Source organism: Leptonychotes weddellii, chromosome 3, assembly GCF_054177405.1.
Source record: "Leptonychotes weddellii isolate Sample4059 chromosome 3, ASM5417740v2, whole genome shotgun sequence".
Classification (NCBI taxonomy): domain Eukaryota; kingdom Metazoa; phylum Chordata; class Mammalia; order Carnivora; family Phocidae; genus Leptonychotes; species Leptonychotes weddellii.
In genome coordinates this window covers 130,250,654-130,262,880 of record NC_138371.1, presented here as the reverse complement: position 1 = coordinate 130,262,880, position 12,227 = coordinate 130,250,654, and the positions used below count along the sequence as shown (strand labels likewise).

Below are 12,227 nucleotides of genomic sequence, written 5' to 3'. Positions count from 1 at the left end.
AAAAGATTTAGATACGGACTCAACCTCTATAATATGTTCCTTCTGTAACTCTTAAAATACTACATTCCCTATTTGGATGGATATATATATATATATGTATATTTGATATATATTAGGATGATATATATGTGATATATAATAAACATATATATGTTTGTAGATATGTAACTTATATATACATATGTTTTATATGAATATATAATGTACTTACATACACACACACACACACACGCACATATATATGTTTATCCCTTACACCCTATCAAAATGCTATGTGAAATTTAATATATTAGAAAAAAGCTTTTAGGCTTTAATTGTTTTTCAACCTCAAAGCCAATAAACTAATGTAGAAAAGTTTCCTTAAAATAATTTTTAGTAACTAAGTTAATATTCGTTGTTGTAAAAATTCAAAGAATAATAAAAGTTTAGAGAAAAAATAAAAGTTCCCCTTCTTCAATTCATACCCCTGGGGTATATACTGTTATTAGTTTACTGTATATACTTTTAGATACATATTTATGTATTTATTGATTTATTTATTTTTAAATATTTATTTGTGAGAGAGAGCGCACGAGCTGGGGGGAGGGGCAGAGGGAGAGGGAAAAGCAGACTCCTGGAAAGACTGACCCAGGGCTCAATCCCAGGACCCTGAGATCATTACCTGAGCCAAAGTCAGATGCCTAATTGACTTAGCCACCCTGGCGCCTCTATACTTTTAGATATTTAAAATTCATATTTTGATATTTAAATAAGTAAAATAATATATATACACATAGATATGTTGTTTTGCGATTATTTTCATTATTTTTAAGGGAAGTTAATGTCATGACATTTAGACTTACCTCATTCTTACTAGATATATTAGTATTCTACTATGTACGTACACAGCTATTAATTTTTCTGATCTCCTTAAAAAATGTTATTTTATTTATTTACATTTTTATTTATACTTTAAGTTTTTACTTTGCTATTACAAACTGTGCTACAGTATATATCTTAGAATATATAACAAGACATTTTTGGAAATATATCAATGTGTTAAATTCTTATATTTTTAATTGGTGTGTCTAGCTTTTATTTAATAAATTTTCTACTACACATTAATAGATTTCCCAATTCTGCTTCAAAAATGTTTTACTAATTAACACCACTACAAAGAGTATATGTGAGTGCCATTTCTCCAAAATTTGCAAGAATAATGTATTAATACTGTATCTGTAAAATTCATTTTAGATATTTTCTCCCAGTGTATACTTACGCTGTTTCATTTATTGTGTCTTTCCCCATACCAATTAAAACTTTTTTTTTTCTGGTCAATTTAATTAATATTCCTCCTTTATCTCTTTGGAGTTTTATATCACATTTTAGAGAGTGTTTTCCATTCCAAGATCATAAAAGTGTTTTCTGATTTCCAATTTTTGGAAGCAGAATATGAGTGGGACTTCTAGTGAAGTGTTTTATTAGTGAAGATCTCTGAAAAAACTTTTAAGGGTGTGAGAGAAGCAGGGTAAGGAAAGGGGAGACTTTGAGTAAGCTGTGGATTCAGGTGACAACTAGTTGATTCCACATGGAGCTCTGGAATGTGAATCATACCATAAAGACTGTCTTACTTTAAGACGGGTGAGTAGAGCCTTTGTACCCCGTCATCAGTGATTGGTTCCTGAGGTGGGGAGAAGCATAAATGCAAGGAACTCTCTAGCCAAGTGACATCATTCTCCCAGAGAAGGGTAATTCTCCAGAGAAGACTGCAGGTGTGAACCATTAGCAACAGGCAGGGCAAGAAGTCACCAAAAATCTGGGCAGGGCACCACCAGGGCACTTGTACTTCACTGCAAGTACACCCCTGCCTTTTCTTCAAATAATTGTACCAATTTGTAGATAGAGTCTTTTTGTCTGTTTGTTTTTTAAGAAAGTTATGCCTTTGGAACATTTTAATATGTGGCATGAGATATTGGTATTTTTCTCAAAGATAACCAATTATACCAACAACATCAATTAAATAATCCATGTTTTTCCCCCACAAATTCAAAATATGGCACTTACCACATATCAGATTCTTACATGCATGAAGAGCGTTTTTAGATTCTAAATTGTGGTCTACTGATATATTTGTCATTACTGATCTTATCCCATATTGCCGCAATTACATGGTTTTTAAGCTTTTAAGAAAAGTCCCCTTACATTATTCTTTTTACTCACAAGTGGCTATTTTATCTTTATTCTTCTGGGGTAATATATATTGCAGTTGAAATCTTCATTTAGATTAAATTTGATTTATTGTTCATGCTTAGGCTGGAAATAAATCACCAGGCAACAAGCAGAATTAAAATATAAAAAAATAGAAGGCCAGTTACATGCATTGTTAGGACCAAATATCCAGTCTCTGCACCATGCTGAAAGCCCATGTGTTGCATTAATATTCCTGTTTTAGAGCTGGAGAATTTTAGACTTCAGCAACAGTAATATCATACTCTAGTATGAGTCACAATCCAGGGCATAAGTAGTGATTCTCAGATGCCTTGCACAATGGCAGGAGAAGTCTCCTATGAAATGATAACATGCACAAGAATTATAAAATACATGAGGAAGTCCAATGTGATGGAAGCTACACTATGCAACAAGAACCTGGAGAATACATATCCAGGGAATTGAAATTCATAGAAAAATTTGATAGGCCCTATAAAATAGATATGTTTCAATATTCCAACAAAGAAAGAGGGGCACTTGGGTGGCTCAGTCAGTTGGGCGTCTGCCTTCGGCTCAGGGCATGATCTTGGGGTCCTGGGATGGGGCCCCACATTGGGCTCCCTGCTCAGTGGAGAGCCTGCTTCTCCCTCTCCCTCTGCTGCCACCACCCGCTCCCCCCCAACTCGTGTTTGTGCTCTCTCTCTCCCACTTTATCTATCCCAAATAAATAACTAAAATCTTTAAAAAAAAAAAGAAAAAATGAATGAATCTCTATAAACAAGGTCATGGATATATAAAATAAAAAGATCTGAAAGAGAACAAGATAGAAATCATGAAGATTAAAATTTTAATCACTGGGAAAAAGATTCAAATGATTACTTAAATATTGACTAGTCACTGCCAGAGAGGGAAATATAAATTGGAAGAGGGGAGAAAGGAAAATAAAAGAATGTATCATAGTCAGATATTTTTTAAAATCACTGTATGACTGGAAATTTAAGAGATAGGGAAGACGGAGGGCAAAGCTCCAGTATGTGTATTTGTTCCAGAAGGAGAGATCGGATGATAGACAATATTAAATGAGTTATAATGGCTGATGAATTTCCAGAAATAAAAAAAAAAACATGAGTTGCCAGATTAAAAAGTTTCACCTAGTGCTAGGAATGATGATACTTGTAAATCCATACGTGGTCAAATCACAATGAAAATGAAGACATTAAGGACAAGGGGAAAATCTTGAAAGGTAACAGAAGGTCTGAATATCTACACAGGATGAATTATCAGGAGAAATATCCTCAGCAACCATAGGTGACAGACAGGTGACAGCGGATGAACCTGCTAAGAAGGAAAATCTTTTTTTAAACATTTGCAGCCAATTTATAAATATGAAATAAAGATTATATTCAAAATAAAAGCAATTTACAAATTTTACAGCCCCCAAAACCTCAGAGAGAAAATATTATAGTATGCCCCTCAGCTTGAGAGACATAAATTTCAGAAAGGAATGGAAAGAAGAACAAAGAGAAAAAAAAGAAAGAAATTAGAAAAGGACAATAGTAAATCTAACTAAGATTTTACTATAAACAGCTGGGTCATATTAACAGTAATCCAGGGGTGCATTCAGTAAAATAAACAATGGAAACGATATCAACATTCTTTGGAGGTTTGTTTAAAAAGTAAAATGAAAATAAGCTAAAACAATAACTAAGACATTTGTGGGGCATTTAGTGGGAAGTGTGATAAAGTCCTTGCCTAATTTAAGAAGAGGCTAGAGATAATCTCCAAATTAGGCTATGTAGAATATATAAATTTAAATATCTGTGTTAACATATTAAGAGGTGCTAGTAAAAAAAATCAGACACAAAGTTTATTATATCTATCCAGTAGGAGACAATGAGAGAAATGGAAAACAAAACAAAACAAAACCAATGCAACAAATAATCTCAGAGAAAAAAAAAAAAGCATAGCAAATAAAAGACACAAAATGATGACAGAAATACGGCAAACAAATCAGAAGTCAAAATAAGAAAAATGGCTCAAACTTGCCAATTAGGAACCACTCGGTGGGGGAAGGGTGTCACTTTTTCCTCACTCCTGATGTTTCATTCTCTTTGAAAAGACATTCATTAGTGTTATACTACTGGGTTCTCTCAATCCCTCTGTGCATTTGGGGCTTTTTAATCTGTGGTCTGGAAGTTTGCAGTTCAGCCCTGCCTTCTCTTCTTTGACTTTGTGATTCTGCTTCCCTTAGGGTTTCTGTTTTCTGGTCTTTTGCTCCACGCTGAAGTTATATAGAGGTGTGAACTGTTAAAGGATAAGCTGAGGCATCTTACACATTTTAAGAGTTTATTCGAGCAAAAATCAATTGGCATTGGGCAGTGTCCAAATTGAAGTGGTTAGGAGTACTCCACCAACAGGAACCAGGAGGGGAAAGACTTTCATAGAGAAAAGGCAGGACAAAAAGCAATGAAATTATTTGATTGGCTATAGCTTGAGCATTTGCCTGATTTGGAAAAACCTGTTTTTGACTGGTTGTCCTGAGGTTTGGATTTCTTAACCCTGAGGCATTTATAGGTTTAGGTTTTCGTTTGCTTTTTTAGGCAAGCTGCTAAAGTATTAAAACCACCTTTTCATTTTCTTGCTTAGTTAATATAATGGAACAGGAAGACCTGTGATTGTCCAGTACTACCGGGGGTTGGGTAGATATGATGGTTCCACCCTGAGGTTCAGTATTATGAACCTCATTGTCAGTATAAATACAAGGGCCATAGTGCTAATGTCAGCATTATAGACAATAAATATACTTAATTACCTTTTAATATTTTTGTTTCTAACCTCGCTGATTTTCCTTTGCCTCAATATAATTTATTAAATCCAAGGCTATAAGAAAAATCAGAATTTAAATTAATAACCTTAAATATTTTAATATTTAGTATGAAATTAGTATTATAATATATACATTTTTGCTGTTAGAAAAATTCCCTTCAAGTTTAAGCAAATTTCATTCACTTCACCTTTCCGTTAAATATATTTTGCCAACTCTCATACTGAGTCTCTTTTTTTGGACTAGGAATATCGGGACAAACTTAATATAAACTGCTTTGCAATTGAAAGAGGTCACATGATAGATATTTATGGGATGAGATGGGTATCCTGGGGTGCTTATGACTTTTTCAAAAGCTGTTTACTTTCTAATATACAAAGAAGCTATTTTGTCTTTTAAATACCACATTATCTTTTGAGAATGGGGCATAGTTCATTCTAAAAAAATATCACCAACTTTAAATAATGGCAGTAGTTTACAAAAAAGACAAGCGAAAGCAAACCCCCATAATTTAGTTTTTCTGCAAGTGGAACATATGGTCAAATTTATGGGAAATTAAAAGGGAAACATCTGAATTTGGCTGCATATTGTGAGAAATTTTACACTATACTTATTGGTTGGCTGAATTCACTACTTGTCAACTCTAATTTATTCTAAAAAAGTCACCTTGCCAAATGCCTGGGTTTCATTGTGCCCACATTAAGTAATGCATTTCTAACAACAGGCATTGCAATTCAACCAGCTCATACATGTGTTAACTGATGATAAATGCATTTGTATATTCTTTATTCTGTTTTGCTTGTATTATATTCCCTTTGTCTGATTTTGTATGAGTAGCATAAATGTGAACTGATTCTGGGGAAACTTTGGGTTAATCATATTTTAAGTCATCAAAAAGTAACTGCATAAACCAGAAGTATAGCATTGCATTTAATAGTGGAAACTCTTTAGTGAGACATTGATAGTAGATTTGGCAGCTGAATGATGTATTTCTGGAAATAGGAAGATGTCCTAGAAGTAACTTGTGGCTGTTCCTAAAGATTTATTAAAACTAAGCTGACACTTGCATCATTGATAGAGGTAATTTTAAAGCTCTTGAAATTCTACTGACCCTAAGATAATGAAACCACCACCTTATACACATTTGTATTCTGTGGCATAGAGTGTGGTTAGTGGTATGGAATGTGAAATGCTATCATTATCTTCCAGAAGAATTCACAAAAGTAACTGAGGGCAAATGCACCGACTAAGAGACACTGTAAAGAAAGGTAGATACAGTGCTGAGTACCTGATGAGTGGTTATGTACAAACAATAATGATAAGGGATTATTTATAATATTTATATATTATAATATATAATTATAATATTTATAAGGGATTATTTAGGCAGTTAATAAATCATGAGGCTCGGTGATGCACATAGCCCCATAACCAACACAGATTTCTTAAAAAGTGTTTCCTTTATCGTGTATCACAGCAGAGAATTTATATTATGCCCTAAAACAAATCAAATCCAGTGCATATGAAAAGTACCATGAAATGTACTTAGAAGAGCCTTGCTGAGGCGAAGATATGTGCATATTTATGACACGGACTGCCATGGGCTTCACAAATGAAAGCTCTGCTTATAATCCAAATAACATTTCTAACAGTATTTTCAGATAAGGAGAACGTGTGTTAAACTCTGCTCAGAAGCTTCAAATCTTTAGGCTCGTTCAAAATGCGGATTGTGCATATGAAATAGGATGATTGCTTTATATTGAAATTCAGCAGAAATATTAATGAAAATCTATGGGGATGGCTAACATTCAACTGCTTTCAGAGATTCAGCACTAAACTATGATTTATTAATCACATATTCATGGAAATAGTTTATAATACTGTTCCAGTCCTTCCCTTCCAATACCGATATTCACCAGGCAAAAAGATTAGCTTTCTTTCTTTTTTTTTAAGATTTTATTTTTAAGTAATCTTTACACCCAACGTGGGGCTTGAACTTACAACCCCGAGATTAAGAGTTGCACACTCTACTGACTGAGCCAGCCAGGTGCCCCAAAAAGATTAGCTTTCAAAAAAAAAAAAGTGTGAGACAAGTGGAGTATGAGAGGGGTAGAAAAATGTATAGAGAAAAGAGATATAAAGCACAGATGATTCCAGTACATGGTTTAAGTTAAAGATGTGAAAGAGCCGCCACCTGCAGAATTTCACTTTTCCTTTGGCAACATCGTCACCATAGATTTCAGGCATAACACTTTTGTGTTTCCCTGGTTAGATTCCTTCCCCACTGCCCAGGAGGAAGACCGTAAACCCATTTCCCTATATTTCACCACCCTTCCCCATTTTCAATAGATGGCTTCCTCTTCAGATTCTGTCACCATTTTATACAGTAGCTGAATTCATAACCATTTTTCCCTCCTCTTCTCAATGGAAATTGTATTTCTCTAGTCTTTTAGGTGTGGTCCCACCTCTTTCCCATTGCTTCAATTCATGATTCATTTTCTATTCATTTCTCTTTACCTCTGGACTCCTTTTCTTTGTACTGTTGACTATCCATTCTGTTTGTATTTTTTTTCCTATCTCATGGCTTATTTCCATTAATATTCAAGCTTTGAGAAGTCTACCAGATATTTTGTTTTTGAAAAGCCTTGCTTTGAGGTCATACTCCTGCTTACACCTCAGTCTCCTGCTATCTGATACTCTCATCCATTAAAACTATTTTTCCCAATGGATCCTTCTAGGAGAAATTCTGTTTATATCTCTCTGTTTCTTCCTTCAAATAGTGCCTTTCCTTTCCTTCCAGACACTACATAGTCTTTTTCTTTTTCCGTAACAAGATTTCTCAACTTTTGCACTATTGACATTTTGAACTAGATAAGACTGTTGTGGGGTGTTGTGCTGTGCACTGTGGATGTTTAGGAACAATCTTAGCCCATTCCTGGATTCTACCAACTAGATTCTAATAGCACGCTTCACTCCCATCCCTCTCCTCAGTTGTGACAATAAAAATGACTCCAGACATTGACAAATAGCCCTTGAGGGGCAGTATTGCCCCCAGTTAAGAACCACTGGTCTACAGTGACTCATATTGCCTCTCTCTGTCTCTTACTTCACTTGCCAGTTAAATGTTGATGTTCCTTAGGTTCTACTCTAACACTGTGATAACTTCCCATATTATCTATATGCTTCTGTCTTACTGATATATATTTCCATGTCAGAATGCTCCTTGAATCCGATGTCACCTACAGAACTACGGGACGTCTCACAAATGTCTCAAACTCACAATTTATGAAACTGAATACATCATTTTTCACAGTTACTTCCCCCCACCTGACTATTCTCCTATCTTCTCAAGGTGAAACAACTATCTATGCAATTTCCAAGGCAGAAATATGGGAATCATCTTTGACTCCTCCCTCACCCAAATGTCATATACCACATAAACAAAATCTCAAAACAATGCAGTATCTCATTTGCACCATTATTCTCCCATTTCAGAAGACCATCATTTAATATATGTTACTGCAATATTTTTTTGGTCTGCTTCCAGATTAGGCTCTCTCCAATATATTTACCACACTGCAGTAAAAGGAAAAATGAAATAAAAACCTAATCTTGGAGCTCCTTTGCTTAAAACATTTATGGTTGCCTATTATACTAAAGGAAAAAAAAAATACCACAAACATTCCTTAACATTTTTGCTGCCACATGCTTCTTAATGATCTGACTTCTGTTGTAGCTCTAATCCCATGTCTTGTCATACTTACTGATACCGAATTACTTCCAATTTCCGAGAATGTATCATTCCATTCTATTTTTAGGTCTTTGCATATACTAATTTTTTTTTCCCCTCTTTGGAACACTTGTATTTCATGACTTGTAGCAGTTTTTATTGCACTCGCTGGTCAGTCCTAAGCTATCAGGGTGCTTATTCAGGAATCTTCTCTTTAGGCTTTAAGGATACCCCTATCCTTAATGTTTTCATGAAACGCTGTAGACAACCACATATCACACTTTATTGAGATTGTGTGTTTATTTGCCTATGTCCCCAGGTGGGCATAAAGTGGCTGGAAGCTAAAGGCACTGTTTTAGTCACCACTGTATCCATAGTGACTCATACAGTACCTGGCCCATAGTTAATGCCCAGTATTTATCTGTTGAATGAATAGGAAATGCATGACTAAACTGAACCTTATCCTATGTATAACATTTCTAGTGTTTTACTAAATCCCACTATTGCCTCCAGTAGTTATCTATTTCTCCCTTTTCCTGATTACTTAAAATACTTGTTGTATTCATTCATTCAGGGCACACTTGTTGATTACTTATAGTAATGGGTGCTGTGCTAAGCCCCAGTAGTATACTGAAGGCTCTACTGGTGGGGAAATAAGTGATATTAGTGGAATGTGAAAGTGCCAGAAGAAGACGGGTACCAGCTCTGTAAGAGTCTCTATCAGCAGCAACTGGGATATTTGGGAAGTGGGGTGGGTGAGGAAAGAGGACAGGTGACAAGAGAACACTCCAGGATGAAAAAAATAATAATACATTGAGGCATAATTGTTAAGTGTGAGTTCTCCAAGTAACAACAACAAGAAAGAAAAAGAAAAGGGAGGAGGAAGAGTCTTGCAGATAGTCCTATAACACAATGTCAATCATTATTTCTCTTATCCACCACGTATTTTGTTCTCACCACTATGGGTGGGCCCATGAGGAAACTCCATGTTGGCCCACGTGGTCTCATAACAGTGATAGGGCTTCCCTGGGGCTCAAGTGAGAACTGTCAGGTGCCACACTTGAGGTGCAGGCTCTAACAAGAGATGCTACTCAAGTTCTGATTTATGAAAGATGGAGGTAGTAGAAAATGGTTCAACACAGCTAGTGAAACTTGAGGAAGTCCTGACATACAGGTGCTTGATTAAATTCTGTCTAGAGCTAAGTTTCTAGTAGATAGGTTGTAAAATGAGAAATAGAAACAAATAAAATAGGAAATGCAATAGCCGCAGGAATAAAACTTGAATAATATCAAAAGTGTATGGGACAGAAAGTAAGAGCTAAATCTTTAACCTAACAAGAACAACCAATTGTATAATGTAGAAAGTAGGTACATTTCCAAAGGAACTCCAAATATGGAAAGGTCACTGTCAGAATAGTTAGAAATAACTGCAGAAAAATTCTTCATAGAGGCCAGTGAGACCTTTTTATTGGTGGCCCTCAGTCTCTATAGATGATACAGTTGGACAGTTAATAGGCAACTTAACATCAAATCTCCTTCATTCTCATTGCAGCATGGCACAGTCTGTGACCTTGGGCAAGTTAATTAAATACTATCAGCCTCAGTTTCCTTACATGTAAAATGTGGATACGCCTGTCACAAGATGATGTTAGTTTCAAGCACTAACATTAAGTTTTGGATATAATTATTATTCATTACATGCATTGTTGGACCTTTATCAATATGAAATGTGATATGAAAAATAATCCATAGTAAAGTCCAAGATTACAATGTGATCTTCATCAAATTTAAAAATAGGCTAAAACTCTTTTCTTGCAGTTCATCTTTATATTGCCTTTTAGGTATATCTAAAATGAAAATTACTAGAAATTGGAAATCTAGTATCTGGGTAGCTAAAATTGGCTGTAGCAATCTCAGAGCATAGGACAGTATGACAAACCTATATATATCAAGGATTTCATAGTAATCTTATGAGGAACACTATTAAATATATCACAAGCTATATAAAATCACATATTCTCTTTTGAAGCTATTGATGGAATAAATCTTCTACTGGCTATGAAAGAATAACCAAAATGTTAGTGCTCATTTAGCAAAAATTGAAGATCTTTTGTTAAATGGTCTCCTTTCATTCATCTTATATTTAATACATTTTTCATGGTTCATAAATAGGCAGAAGTATAGTAAGCAAACTGAAGGTTTTTAGAAGTGGACTGTTATAAATTCCATCTTTTTTTTTTTTAACAGGATGAAGATGGTCTTAACCTTTCCCTCATCTTGATTAAACTTTACACAGCCTTCCTCCTGACTTAGGCCTCTGACCTCCCTTTACTTAGAGCATTTACTTTTGAAAATTTAATTACAAATTCTTTCTCTTGCTCCCTTTAGATGTAAATCTTCTCCTAGCTTTTTGCCAGTTTTACGACCCACCTGTGTTTTCCTCAAGGATCTGGGAGCCAATCCCTTTGAAATGTAACCATTGAAGGAGAAAGTGTCCCTCCCTCCCAGACTCTGTGGAAGGATAGGCATCTAACTTAATAAGCTACAATTAGCAAACACAGATGGTCTAATCATATTTATCAATCTCCCCTACTCACTTTCCCTCTCCCCTCCCCCCAGTACCTTTTGTTTCAGGGGATTTGAAGTCTGTCTCTCTCTCCCCTATTGCAATAGTCCATAATAAAGTCTTCCTTGCCTGTTTAACTCCATCTGTTGCAATTTTTTTTTTGACAACTGAGAATCATAAATTCTTGACCTATTCAAAGATGATTCAACAAAAGTCAATACTGGAATATAACTGATGGGATATGCTATTTAATGTTTTGTTGTCTACATTAAGGATCTGGGTTATAAATTGAACTGTAATAGAACCATCTTCAAAACTGATTCTTGTATATATCCCAATAAGTGAGCATTAAATTTTGGATTTTTAGGTAATGTATAAGTTCAATGAAAATCATAACTTTTGGTCCATTTTTCCGTCTCTCAAGATATGGTTGTGATATTATTTGAACCATTGGCAAGTAAAATCTAAAACTGATTTCTTATCCTGCTTCCAAGCAATTGATGTTCTATTCAGAAAGGTAGGATTATCTGTTTAAAAATGCATTAACTTTCACATAACCTCAATATGTTTACCAAAATTCATTTTAAATTTATATTAGAGCTGTGAAAGCTTTGAAATTGCTGCCTAACAAATTATTCACGGAGATATTCAAAATGGCTCACTTCTGTGTTTCAATCCTGCAGGGTTGTTACTAGAAAACTTACATGTAGTTGAAATTTGATTAGATTTCCATCTGTCAGGTAAATATATTTTAAGACTCCAGTTTTAATAATACGAAAATATGATTTTAACCTACCATCAAAAATTAACATAGTGTAGGGAAGTCTGCATTGGTTCATTTCAGTAGCTTTTACAAAATTCTAGACTTGATAATTTCCAAGCCACAAAAATATGAACTAACCATATATATGTTAGAAAAC

General features: G+C 34.7%; 1 long non-coding RNA gene across 1 annotated transcript in view; it reads left to right on the top strand.

The window, feature by feature from the left end:
- The window catches only part of LOC115940736 (uncharacterized), a 127,298-nt gene extending 115,315 nt beyond the window's left edge, over positions 1-11,983 (top strand). The window contains exon 6 of the long non-coding RNA XR_014143801.1: positions 10,989-11,983. This is a non-coding gene — a long non-coding RNA (uncharacterized LOC115940736). The remainder of the gene's footprint in view (positions 1-10,988) is intronic.
- The last annotated feature ends 244 nt before the right edge of the window (positions 11,984-12,227 follow it).